Source organism: Tursiops truncatus, chromosome 8 (assembly GCF_011762595.2).
Source record: "Tursiops truncatus isolate mTurTru1 chromosome 8, mTurTru1.mat.Y, whole genome shotgun sequence".
NCBI classification, from domain to species: domain Eukaryota; kingdom Metazoa; phylum Chordata; class Mammalia; order Artiodactyla; family Delphinidae; genus Tursiops; species Tursiops truncatus.
The window spans coordinates 59,289,446-59,304,049 of NC_047041.1; the positions used below are offsets into that span (position 1 = coordinate 59,289,446).

The 14,604-nt window shown below is 42.9% G+C and overlaps 1 protein-coding gene across 6 annotated transcripts in view; it reads left to right on the plus strand.

The window, feature by feature from the left end:
• The window catches only part of STIM1 (stromal interaction molecule 1), a 192,748-nt gene that overhangs the window by 109,501 nt on the left and 68,643 nt on the right, over window positions 1-14,604 (plus strand). The window lies entirely within an intron of this gene.

Sequence of the window (14,604 nt, forward strand, 5' to 3'; positions counted from 1 at the left end):
CTGTGTGTCCGCAGCCTGTGCTCTGCAATGGGAGAGGCCACAACAGTGAGAGGTCCGTGTACCGCAAAAACAAAACAAAACAAAAAGTTCCCAGTCCAAATAAAGAACTCTCAAAACTCATCAATAGACAACAAGCAACTCAATAAAAAATGAGACAAGATTTGAGCAGACACTTCATCAGAGAAGATATATGCATGGCAAATAAGCATATGAAAAAATGCTCAGTATCATTAGCTATTAGGGACGTACAAATTAAAACCACATTGAGGGACTTCCTTGGTGGTCCAGTGGGTAAGACTCTGTGCTCCCAATGCAGGGGGCCTGGGTTCAATCCCTGGCTGGGGAACTAGACCCCTCATGCATGCCTCAACTAAAAGTTTGCATGCCACAACTAAGACCCGGTGCAGCCAAAAAAAAAAAAAAAAAAAAAAGAAAAAGAAAAAAAGAAAAAAAAAACCAACCCACAATGAGATATCACTATACACCTATTTGGATGGGTAAAATTAGAAAGTAGTCAAAACCAAGTACCATGTGAGGAGGAAGAGCCACTAGAACTCTTACAGAGTTTCTTATAAAGCTGAACACAATTTAATACATATCTCAGCAGTCCTACTTCTAGGTATTTACCCCGATAGATAAAAGAAAATTTATATTTGTATTAAAACCTGTACACAAATGTTTATAGCAGCTTTACTCATTATCACCAAAAACTGGACACAAATCAGATGTCCTTCAGTGTGTGAATGGATAAAACAAACTATGGAAAACTACTCAGCAATAAGAGGAATGAACTATTGATGTACACAGCATAGATGAATCTCAAAGGCATTACTCTGAGTGAAGGAAACCATCTCAGATAGTTACATACTATATGATAACATCTAATGACATTCTAAGAAAGGCAAATCTATAGGGATGGAGGCCAGATCAGTGGTTACCAGGGGTTAGGGGTGTGGGGAGGGTTTGATTACAAAGGGGCAGCATGAGGGAGTTTTTTTTTGGTAATGGAACTGTCCCATGTCTGGATTGTGGGGCAGTTATAAGAATCTACATAGGTACTAAAACTCATAGGACCAGATTCCCCCTGTGCCCTCCACCACAGTTAATTTCATCATATGTTAAGTAAGAAAAATGTTCCCAGCATAGCATTGACACACAATTCAGACTCAGTGAACGCTACTTATTGCCACCTTTCTGTTTCCTCTATATTTCCAGGAAAGCTACCTACATCTGACGATTGTATATATATATATATATATATATAAATTTATTTATTTATTTTTGGCTGCATTGGGTTTTCATTGCTGCACGCGGGCTTTCTCTAGTTGTGGCGAGCAGGGGCTACTCTTTGTTGTGGTGTGCGGGCTTCTCACTGTGGTGGCTTCTCTTGTTGCAGAGCACAGGCTCTCAGCACACGGGCTTCAGTAGTTGTGGCTCATGGGCTCTCGAGTGCAGGCTCAGTAGTTGTGACATATGGACTTAGCTGCTCCGTGGCATGTGGGATCTTCCCGGACCAGGGCTCGAACCTGTGTACCCTGCGCTGGCAGGCAGATTCTTAACCACTGCGCCACCAGGGAAGTCCCTGACAATTGTATTTTAATGTTCATGTGTGGAATGACTGACCAATATCACTGTAGCAAGCATGTCGTCAGGCTGAGATGGGAGTCTTATGCAAGGGTGAGATCACACATTTTGCGGGGTGGAGATGGGTACGTTAGTATGAGCCTGGAAAGCTGCAAAATATACTTAACCTTCTGTTAGTGTCTGTGGTGTCTGGTGTAGAATAGCACAGGGTTAAAAGCTTGTGCTGCAGAGTCACACAGACCCAGGTTTAAACCTGGCTTTCCCTTTACCAGCTGTGGAAACTTTGAGAAGTTACTTAATCTCTTTAAGCCTCAGTTTCCTCATTAGAAGTTGAGTGATACCCATTTACCATTGCAACAAAAAGAATAAAATACCTAGGAATAAACCTACCTAAGGAGACAAAAGACCTGTATGCAGAAAACTGTGTGACACTGATGAAAGAAATTAAAGATGATACAAACAGATGGAGAGCTATACCATGTTCTTGGATTGGAAGAATCAACATTGTGAAAATGACTCTACTACCCAAAGCAATCTACAGATTCAACGCAATCCCTGTCAAACTACCACTGGCATTTTTCACAGAACTAGAACAAAAAATTTCACAATTTGTATGGAAACACAAAAGATCCCGAATAGCCAAAGCAATCTTGAGAACGAAAAATGGGGCTGGAGGAATGAGACTATAGTACATACTTCTATATATACTATACTTCAGACTATAGTACAAAGCTACAGTCATCAAGACAGTATGGTACTGGCACAAAAACAGAAATATAGATCAATGGAACAGGATAGAAAGCCCAGAGATAAACCCACACACATATGGTCAACTTATTTTTGATTAAGGAGGCAAGAATATACAATGGAGAAAAGACAGCCTCTTCAGTAAGAGGTGCTGGGAAAACTGGACAGCTACATGTAAAAGAATGAAATTAGAACACTCCCTAACACCATACACAAAAATAAACTCAAAATGGATTAAAGACCTAAATGTAAGGCCAGACACTATCAAACTCTTAGAGGAAAACATAGGCAGAACACTCTATGACATAAATCACAGCAAGATCCATTTTAACCCACCTCCTAGAAAAAGGGAAATAAAAACAAAAATAAATAAATGGGACCTAATGAAACTTAACATCTTTTGCACAGCAAAGGAAACCATAAACAAGATGAAAAGACAACCCTCAGAATGGGAGAAAATATTTGTAAACAAAGCAACTGACAAAGGGTTAATCTCCAAAATATACAAGCAGCTCATGCAGCTTAATATCAAAAAAACGAACAACCCAATCCAAAAATGGGCAGAAGGCCGAGATAGATATTCTCCAAAGAAGATATACAGATTGCCAAGAAACACATGAAAGGATGCTCAACATCACTAATCATTAGAGAAATGCAAATCAAAACTACAATGAGGTATCACCTCACACCAGTCAGAATGACCATCATCAAAAAATCTACAAACAATAAATGCTGGAGAGGGTGTGGAGAAAAGGGAACCCTCTTGCACTGTTGGTGGGAATGTAAATTGATACAGCCACTATGGAGAGCAGTATGGAGGTTCCTTAAAAAACTAAAAATAGAACTACCATACGACCCAGTGATCCCACTACTGGGCATATACCCTGAGAAAACCATAATTCAAAAAGAGTCATGTACCACAATGTTCATTGCAGCACTATTTATGATAGCCAGGACCTGCAACCAACCTAAGTGTCCACTGACAGATGAATGGATAAAGAAGATGTGTTACATATATATAGTGGAATATTACTCAGCCATAAAAAGAGACGAAATTGAGTTATTTTTAGTGAGGTTGATGGACCTAGAGTCTGTCATACAGAGTGAAGTAAGTCAGAAAGAGAAAAACAAATACCGTATGCTAATACATATATATGGAATCTAAAAAAAAAAACAAAACATGGTTCTGAAGAACCTAGGGGCAGGACAGGAATAAAGATGCAGACATAGAGAATGGAATTGAGGACAGTGGGAGGGGGAAGGGTAAGCTGGGAAGAAGTGAGAGAGTGGCATGGACATATATACACTACCTAATGTAAAATAGATAGCTAGTGGGAAGCAGCCGCATAGCACAGGGAGATCAGTTCAGTGCTTTGTGACCACCTAGAGGGGTGGGATAGGGAGGGTGGGAGGGAGACACAAGAGGGAGGGGATATGGGGATATATGTATATATATAGCTGACTCACTTTGTTATACAGCAGAAACTAACACACCATTGTAAAGCAATTATGCTCCAGTAAAGATGTTAAAAAAAAAAAAAAGCGGAGTGATAATAGTAGGTACCTCATGAAGTTGTTGTGAAGATTAAATGAAATAATGCATATAAAGCAATTAGTACAATGCTTGGCATATAGAACAGGCTCAATAAAAGTTAGTTTTTGTTGTTATTATTATTGTTGTTATCATCAGAAAGAACCTACATTTTGTTAGAGATAGGCCTGTGTTCAAAACCTGGCTTTGCCACTTACTGTCTATGTGACATATAGGCAAATAAATTCACCTCTCTGAGCCTCAATTATTCAGCTATTTGAGGAGGGTAACTCTTTGCAGGGTTGTTGTAAGCATTTAATGTATTCAAAGCTCCAAGCACAAGGGCTGGCGCGTGATAGGTTCTAAATTCATGTTTTTTCCTCCCTCAGCGTGATGGTACAGATAGTGAGGGCTGGCTTGTATCGCAAGAATTCCAAATCAGCTCTCTCATCATCCCAGGGCACCACAGTGTTCAGCTCTGGGAGCCACCCCCAACAGCTCGGCTGACACGGCTAGGGCCAGGACCCTGCAGGAGGTAGTTCTGTCTTCACCCGAGTAGCTGATGTTAAGGGAAATGGCGCGTGATAGAGCAGAGTCACACGTTTCTAGGGGCCACAACTTCTCTGTTAGCTCACTCAGCCTCCTGCCTATGCCTTTATTTTAAAAAAGGTCTAGGTGAGAACTTTTGATTTTCCCCTACCCATCTGGAAGGCTAGAGGATTTTGAACAAGGCCATGCTGTGGTAGTGTCATTAGATCTGCTTGACTTTAGCATGGTGAAAGTTGACTTGTTTTTTACCTTTTTAAAATTGTTCCACCAAGCATGCTAGGTCCTGGGAGGCTGTGAGGGTTGAGGAAGGATGGACTCTGGCACCAGGTGGAATCAGGGCTGGGGAAACAACCCGAAGGGGTGCAGCCGGCAGTTCCACTTGCAATAGCCAGAGGCCCAGTAGGAATTGGGCTGGAGGGACAGTATATAGGGCCCTAAGAGCTTCTCATACGTAGCCAGTGCTGTGGCCAGCGTGGGTTAATTTGGACGAAGATAAGTAGCTGCATTATGCTCAGAAGTTATCATCATGACTAACAATGATTGTTATTCCCTCCTGAGGCTTGTGGCTTCATTTCTTTGTATCCAGATAGCTGTAGACAGCCCTCAGTATTCCGTTGCCTCTAATTTCTCCTTCACCAGCACATGTACACGCTGCCAGTGATCTTTCTAAGTTACATTTTAATTTCCTTTTCTTATTCCATCTGACTTCCTGTGCCTGGCACGCCATCCCTTCAAATCTGGCCTTAACCTTTTTTTTTTTTTTTTCCCTTTGGCCATGCTGTGCGGCCTGTGGGATCTTAGTTCCCTGGCCAGGGATTGAAGCCGGGCCATGGCAGTGAAAGTGCCAAGTCCTAACCACTGGACCACCAGGGAATTCCCCGGCCTTAGCCTGTAAGTCTCTCTAGACATACCTCCTACCACTCTGATCTGACTCTTGTCCTTCTTTGGGTCATAGTCATTCCATGTTTATTCCAGGTGCCTTTCTTTGCTCAGATAGTTCTCCTTTCTGGGAATTAACTTTTTATATCCCTCCCTCCAACCCCTGGCTCTGTGTGTATTGGTCTTAGGTGTCCTCTGGAATGCCCCAGCTTCACTTTTCATGAACCTTGCCTGGCTTTCTTCCCCCACTGATCTCTCTCATCTCAGTACTAACTCCTGTAGCACAGTCTACATCACTCGTTTAGCGCTTAGAATGTCTTGCTTTGTACCCCAATGATTTTGATTGTATTGTTGCCTATAAGTTTGTCTTTTTGCACTAATACTGGAATTGCTAAAGCACGACTCTGATCGTTAGTCCTACATTGTAAAGGGAGTGCGGTGGAAAAGTAACATTCCTACCATGTAATAAGTCCTGTGCCAGCTGAGTATATATGCGGTTTCATTTACTTCTCAACCACTCTGTGAACTCGGTGTTATTAACTCTGTTTTAGAGATGATGAAATTGTAAGAATGGCTTACCTTCACTTACTAAACTAATCTAAACTCTGACCTGCCCGCCAGGGTTCCTGCAGTCTGACTTTAGCTCGCCTGACTAGTTCTTATACCCTGCATTCCCTCACTCTATGCTGCAGCCATCTCAAACATGCTCTTAATCTCTCATCACTGTGCCTTTGCTCCAGATAAACCCTCATCCTGGCATCGCTCTGTTTCCCACTTTTGCCTGTAAAAATTCTACTTGTCCTCCAAGGCCTAATCAGGGTTTCTCAGCCTCAGCACTGCTGACGTTTTGGGCCAGATTGTAGGATGTTTAGCACCATCCCTAGCCTTTCTACACTAGAGGCTAAGAGCAGCCACCCCACGTCCCACACCACCCAAGTTGTGACAACCAAACTTTTTTTATTGCCACTTGTCAGTTGCCCTGGGGAATAGAATTGCTCCTGGTTGAGAACTACTGGCCCTAGATTAAATGTTGCCTCCAAGAAATCTTGTTTGTTCCCCTACAGTGGGAAGTAATCCTTCCTCTCCCATGCTCCAGAGTACTTGGCATGAAGCCTGCATCTGGCATATTGCTTTGCTCCATATTGTAATTAGTTGGGTGCATCCTTGTCTGTCCTACCAGACTGTGAATGCCTCCCAGGAGCAGGAACCAGGTCTCATGCATCACTGCTTCTCCCACAGTGCTTGTTGCAGGGCCTTGCACACAAAGGTGATGAGTTACATTTTTTTGAATTTGAAAGCAAAGATTCTATCTTATCTGTGTGTGCTCCTTAAATTGTTTCACTAGGGCAGAGCAAGAGTATAGAGTTGGCTGGTCAATGGTATGGGGGACAGGGTGCTTTTGACTTGTGAGTTCCTGGCCAGGATAGCAGCTGAGTCAATGGTGGGCTGTTTCTAGAAGTTGCTAGGGTCTGGGCTCCAGGCGTTTGTGTATGATGTGTGTGTCTGACCTCCTCTGTGACCGCTTCCCTATCCCTCTGCCCTGTGCTATGAATCATATACAGAATCTGGATGGAGGTGAAATCACTATAGTTAAAATGTTAGGAAAGACAGAGAAGAACATACAAGAGGGGTGTTGAAGAAAGGAAAAGACGCTGCTGAGACTGCTGAAAGGCTGTGTGACTGAGCAAAGACATGCACAGGCATTGGAGCAAGAAAGACGAGGGTTTTAGGTGTACAGTTAATAGTTGTATGACCTTGGGAAGTTTGTTAAACTCTGTGAGCTTCGTTTCCTCACTGTCAAATGAGGACAGTAATCCTTACCTTGAAAGGTTATGGCACAGATGAAATGAACTTGTGCATAGAGAGTCCCCAGCCTGTGGCTTAGTTCCCGGTAGTAGTGTTACTTACTACTTCTTCTACTCCGACCCGCCTGTAATGTGCTAGGCCTGTGCTGGGTGCTTCTACATACAATCGCTCATGTCATCTTTACAAGAAACGTCTACTGTGGGGTACATAGTGATTTTTCCATATAACTGGTAAGGAAACTGAGACTGAATTAGCTCACAGTTATCCATTTTTTTGGGTTATTGCAACGCACATCTGCCTCAGGCTGATGAAAATGTTTCAGACTTGTGGTGATTGTACACCTCTGTAATTATGCTAAAAACCCTTGAGCTGTACACTAAGATGGTATGTGCATTATATCTCAATGAAGATGTTAAAAAAATAAAAGTGTCACTACATTGGTTGGAGTAGTGATCACCTTCCACTTGCCTTTCTGTAGCCCAATCCATAAGAATCCCTAGTGCTCTGTAGAAAACACATTGAAAACCATGTTGACTTCTATCTCCCTTTCCCCCACTCCTTACTTTGACAGATATGAAGAGGTGCTTCTAAGTCTGAATTACCATGGTTTCTGGAAGCAGAGATCCCTGGTTAGCTAGCTGACAGCTAGGTTCCCTCTGTTTCTGGGCAGGTGTAGATCGCTTTTGAGGACACCAGACTGAACAGGCTTTGGGAGAATTTCTTTCTCCTCCCTCCCTCCCCTCCTCCCTTCCTCCCTCCCTTCTTTCTCTTTTTTTATAGTTGTCACTTCTGGGGAAGCTAAGGGAGGGCCAGGTGGTAATTCTCTCTCACCCACACACCAGGGACCTGAATCCAATTCTTGACCCTTATCATATGGAGCTCCATGACAGGAGATATCAAACGCAGCTGGCTAATTGGCCCCAGTTTTATTTTTCCTGGGTTTGCCTTGTGCTCAGGGCCTTCCTCTGATATCTAGTACTGCTACCATGCTGGCCCCTCAGAAGCAGAGTTCTCCCCTTGGTCCCTGAACATAGATTTTCCTTGTTTCCTCTTTGAACAGCTTTGACAGCCTAGAGGTTTTTTTTGTTTTGTTTTGTTTTGCTTTTTTAAGTTTACTATATGAAAAGTAGGGCAGAAAAAACTTGCACACAATTATTCAAATAACCTCAGCATGGGTTTCGATGTATACATTTCTGCTGCTGCAATAACTCTTCTTTGACCTAAAGGACTGTTACAGTTTGGAGGCACTTTGCTGTTTTTTTGCCTTCTAGCTCCCTGCCTATCTCCTGGTGCAGTCACCATCCTATCTCCTGCCTTGTGGAACATTCTGACCGCCTGCCCTTAATTCAGACAAAGCACAGATTGAAGTCTGCTCAGACCCTCTGGACAGAACAGAGATGACTGATACCATGAGAGATCATCCTTCAGATAACACGTGCTCTTTAGGCTAGGGAATGACCTATCCCCATTTTTCCTTGTAAATACTTAATTATGGATGGCTGTAGCATTCACTCACCAGGGGTACCTCATAGGCAGCTTCCAGGCTACAACCCCAGTGAGTCCAAGCTCTGTGGCCTTCCTCAGGCATTCAGCCCTAACTTCTAGGAGGGCTTCCTGGCATTTTGTGAGTTTCTTAGAATAAAGTATCTGGAAATTGACTTTTAAAAGTCTAAGCATGAGCTGTGGAGTCTGACCTGAGTTCAGATGCAAGCTCGGCAGCGTACTAGCTATAAGGCCAAGTAATTCGGAGGCTCACTTTCCTCATCTGTAGAATAGAATAGAGATGAAAATAAGACACTCTTTGCCATTCATAAGCCCTTAGGCTAGTGAGAGAGGCGGGTATGTAAACTGGCAATGACAACAGCACATCTTCAGGGCTGTAATGGTGGTGTGCACAGGAGACTGTGGGAGTTTCAAGAGGAATAGGGGTGAGGTAATCTAACATGTGCTGGTGTAGCAGAAGACACATTGTCAGCCAGCACTCAGGGAGGGGTACTGGTTGCTAGACAAACTGAGCTACACATCAGAGGGAGTAAGCGTCGTTTGCAATCTGTCCTAGTGCCTTAGCCAGATACAGGGTGAAGCAGCAGCTCCCCCAGATGGTTCCACTCATGTTTCCAGGAAAACCCAGACGGTGGTTTGCTTTGACAGATAGGGAAATTCTTTCTCACTAAGCAGACTGTTGTTTTCCTTCCTCCCATCTTTGTTGGTGAGTCTGCTTTGTCTATTCTGGATGGCAATCCTGTTAATGGCAGGGATTAGTTGTACTTGTAAGGCTTCTGTGTGTGTGTCCATATATGTCTATATGTGCCTTTGTGTTTGTTTCTTTGTGGGTGTGTATACATCATTTTGTGCCTTTCTGTATTTAGATGTGTCTGTGTGCATAAGAAGTAGAGGAGGGGAGGAACACTGAGCCAAGGAGGTAGGAGCTGAGAGAAGGCCCATGAGCCAGGTCAGAGATCAAGGAGAAGATTAGGAGCGAAAGGTTACAGTGCAGTACGGTGTGCAGGACCTGGGGGCAAAAACAGAGCCAGGAAGTATGATCAGGAGTCCAAAGCTGCTGTTAGTCTAGGCAGGATCTGGGCCCTACAAAGTGGTAGGCAGAATGCAAGGGTCATCTACGGCCAGAAATGGTCAAGCCAGCAGAGAGAGAAAAGATCAACTTCAGGTATTAAGTAAGCTTCTGGATCTTCCTGTCTTAGGAGGAATCAGCCACTGGCTCCCAAGGTCCTGCTTGTCTTCAGACCTAACTGGTGTTTGTGTTTGTTTGTCTGTATGTATCTATATTTATGCCAGTCTCTCAGTGCATGTCTGTATCTGCATGTGCATCACATTCAGTGTACTTAATGGCATTAGAAACAATTGGTTTCCAATGCAATGTCTGATTCACTTGAGGATCCATGACCACCACCACCCCTTATTTGTCCTCGTGTTCCCCATCCCCTTATTTCTGTCTTCCTTCTCTAAACATATTTAGTGTCTGGTCTGTGCTGGATGTTGGGTATGCAAAGACTAATAAGGAAGACAGATTTTCTACCTGCAGAGAGCTCACGTATTAGTGAGGCAGAAAGACACACGTGTTCAATCCTAACAGGTATTGTGACCAGAGATGAGCACTGCATGCTCTGTAAGTACAGAAGAGGGAATTTAACCCATCCTAGGGTGCCAGGAAAGACGACACAGAAGAGGTGATGCCTGAGATGAATAGGAGTTAGCCTTGAGAAGAGAAAGGTATAGCAAGTGGAGGAATGAGTATGATGTCCTTTTGGGATCTGTGAATCAGTGGTTGTTTTACTTTGAGCATAGAAGGTAATGGTGGGGCAGGGAGGGAGAGGTTGGAGATGAGGTTGGAGAGGCAGGCATAAGCCAGATTCTTGGCATCCTGAGAAACTTGGATTTTATCCCAAAGATGATGAGCTAGAAGGATTTTAAACAGAGATGCCTCTAATTCTGACTGAAGGTACGTCAGGAGCAGGCCTTGCCAAGCAGATCAAACTGGAACTTGGTTTTCAAAGGGGAGCAGGGTTTACCAATGAAGAAAGAAGGAGGAGCATTCCAGGAAAGATGAACTTTATGAGTAAAGGCAGGAGGCAAAAAAAGAAAAGGGCAAGTTTGGGAGACATCAAGTAGGGAGATGTCTAGAGAATAGTTTCTTCATCTACAAGATAGCGATACCGGTAATACATCCCTTTGACGGCTGGTGAAAGGCTCAAATAAGATAATGGATGTAAAGAAGCCTTTGTAAACCATAACGCTGTATGAACATTTCAATAGTAGCAGTTGGTACGCAGCTTGTCCTCTTCTGCCCTCAGTGCCCAGCAGCCTCAGGCCCTCCCGGGGGTAGGTCAGGTAGGCATGCACCTCAGCAGCATGGGATGATCGGGTAAGAACCAGGCCCTCTTTCACCTAGCAGCCCTGCATCTTGAGAAGGAGGGGCTTAGAAGCTGCTGGGACTCAGAGCTGGTTCACTCAGGATACATCATTTTCCACAGTGTGACCCCTCTTGCCAAGCGACCCAGGTTCAGAATAGTCAAACATTCCTGAAGCACCTTCTACATACAGGTACTGTGAGGGACTGTGCCTTACATGATCTCATTGTCTCCACACTGTAACTGTGAGGTAGTCTGCATTTTACAGACTTAAAGTGATGTGGTGAGTAGGTGGCAGAGATGGGATTCGAGTCTGTATCGGTGAGGTTTTTTCCTGTATGTCCCTTCACAAGTCTTCTGGTATCTCTGGGTGGTGAGCAAGTTCCCTGATTAGTTCAGAGTGGAAAATTCTGTGAGGTCTCAGGCAGTGTGGGGTTGAGAGGATTGGAGAAAGTGTTTCTGGGCTCTGCCTTTGGGATTGAGCCGTAGCCCTTTCCTCCACATAGGACAGTGGTTCTTGCCTTCAGGGACTGACTTTCCCCCATATAGCTGACTCACCCAGGTGCTTTCAATATGTCTGATTAATCTCTGTGTCCTCAGATACCAGCATAGGCAATGCCACATAGTCACTACTCAGAAGATGCTGGTTGGGCAAATGAATGAACAAATGCCTCTTAATAGAGGCTTCATGTCTTCACTCATCCCTTCTGCCTTCTCTTGTGGTACCATCATGCTCTAAAATGAGATTCTGCTCTTAAGGATTTTTTTTTTTATATTGCTCATTGACACATAAGCCTAAATTCTCCCTCTTAGAGTTGATTAGGAGCCAGAAGGTTCTTAAAGAGGAGACATGAGTTTGCCTTACTCTCTTATATTCTCTGTTCCCAAGCCTTTTCCTCTATCCACTCAGTGCCCAAAGGTGAGTGGCATTTATAAAGAACACATGGTGAGCCCTCAACTCTTACCAAGTTGATGTTCTATTTTGGAAATGGAGTCCGGGAGGTTTTCCTGCTGTTGAGTACTTGGCTGGGTTTGTATTTCCCAGGGTGTTGGAAAGCCATGCATAGGAATGGTAGTGAGTGTGGGGGAAAAACTGAAAGGGGAATCAAAACTGACTCTTGTTCATGGGGATTGTAAGGGAGAGAGATTTCCTTAGTACTTGAAGCCATAATGGAGGGAGGATTAGGTGCATTTAGTCCAGGGTCAGCAAAATATGACCCCCTTCCTGTTTTTTATAGAGTCCACAAACTAAGAATAGCTTTTATTTTTTTTTTTAAATTTTTTTGAATTTTATTTAATTTATTTTTTTATACATCAGGTTCTTATTACTTATCTACTTTATACATATTAGTGTATATATGTCAATCCCAATCTCCCAAGAATAGCTTTTACATTTTTAAATAGCTGGGAGAAGAATCCAAAGAAGAATTTTGTGACATGTGAAATCTGTATGAAATTCAAATTTCAGTGTCCATAAGTAAAGATTCATTGGCACAGAGCCACTCTTATTCATCTACATCTTGTCCATGGCTACTTTCACAGAAGAGCAGAGTTGAGTCGAGTAGTTGTAACAGACTGTATGGCTCACCAAGTCTAAAATATTTACTGTCTGGCCCTTTACAGAAAAAGTTTGCCTGGCCCTGGTCAAACCCACCAGTTTTTAAAAAATAGCTTTATTGGGATATAATTCACATACCATATAATGTACCCATTTACAATTTAATGGTTATTAATGTACAATTTAATGGTTATTACTGTATTCACAGATATGTGCAACCATCACTGGAGTCCGTTTTAGAAAATTTTTGTCACCTCAGAGAGAAAACTAATACACATTAGCTATTGTCCCCCTGTCCTCTTATTCCCCCTAGCCCTAATCTACTCTCTGTCTCTAAAGATTTGCTTATTCTAGACATTTCATATTGGAATCATATAATATGTGGTCCTTTGTGACTGGCTTATTTCACTTAATATAATGTTTTCCAGGTTCATCCATGTTGTAGCATGTATCAGAATTTGATTCCTTTTTATGGCTGAATAATATTCTATTGTATGGACACACTACATTTTGCTTATTCACCCATCAGTTGATGGATATTTGGGTTGTTTCTACCTTTTGGGTGTTATGAATAATGCTGCTATGGTACAGGTTTTTGTAAATAGATTTTTTATTTTATTTAATTTATTTAAAGAATTAAAAAAAATTCTTATTATTTTGACCACACTGCACGGCTTGTGGGATCTTAGTTTCCCAACCAGGGATTGAACCCGGGCCACGGCAGTGAAAGCTCGGAGTCCTAACCACTGGACCGTCAGGGGATTCCCAGTGGACAGATGTTTTTATTTCTCTTGGGTATATACTTAGGAGTGGAATTGCTGGGTCATATGTTGACTATGTTTACCCTTTGAGGAACTGCCAGACTGTTTTCCAAAGTGGCTGAACCATTTTACATTCATGTCAGCAGAGCATGGGTTCTAATTTCTCCATATCCTAACACTTGTTATTATCTGATTTTTTAAATTATCGCTATCCTAGTGGATGTGAAATAATATCTCATTATGGTTTTGATTTGCATTTCCCTGGTGATTAATTTTGCCAAACATCTTTTCATGTGCCTATTGATCATTTGTATATCTTGTTTTGAGAAATTAAAAAAAATTATTTTATATTGGAGCATAGTTGATTAACAATGTTGTGTTAGTTTCAGGTATACAGCAAAGTGATTCAGTTATACATATACATGTATCTATTCTTTTTCAAATTCTTTTCCCATTGAGGTGCTGTATAATACTGAGCAGCGTCCCCTGGGCTATACAGTAGGTCCTTGTTGGTTATCTATTTTAAGTACAGCAGTGTATACATGTCCATCCCAAACTCCCAAAGTCCCCTTCTAAGAATTTGAAAGGGATCTGAAACTTACCATGACCCAAACTGGGTTCTAAATGTCACCTCATCCAACACCTTCTCTTCCTACAGCCTTTGTCATCTCAGTTGAAGGCAACTCCATTATTTCCATTGCCTGGACCAAAAAATACTCTGAATCATCCATAATTCCTCTCATCCCCATATCCATTGGTAAATCCAGTGGGTTCTACCTTCAAAATATGTCCAAAATTTAATCATTTCGCACCCCTACTCCACTGTAGGTACTGAGACTCAACAGCCTCATAACAGATCACCATGTCTACAGTCTATTCTCAGTGTAGCAACCAGAGAGCTTTAAAAGATGTAAACCAGATCATTTCACTCCTCTACTCAAAACCCTGTTTTAGCTCCACTTCTCATTTAGTGTGAAAGCCAAAGTTAACACAAGAGTCAGCAAGGTCCAGGGCTTCCCTAGTGGCGCAGTGGTTGAGAATCTGTCTGCCAATGCAGGGGACACAGGTTCGATCCCTGGTCCGGGAAGATCCCACATGCCGCGGAGCAACTAAGCCCGTGCGCCACAACTACTGAGCCTGTGTTCTAGAGCCCGTGAGCCACAACTACTGAGCCCGCATGCTGCAACTACTGAAGCCCACGCGCCTAGAGCCCGTGCTCCGCAGCAAGAGAAGCCACTGCGAGAAGCCTGTGCACCTCAACGAAGAGTAGTCCCTGCTCGCTGCAACTAGAGAAAGCTCGCGCACAGCAATGAAGACCCA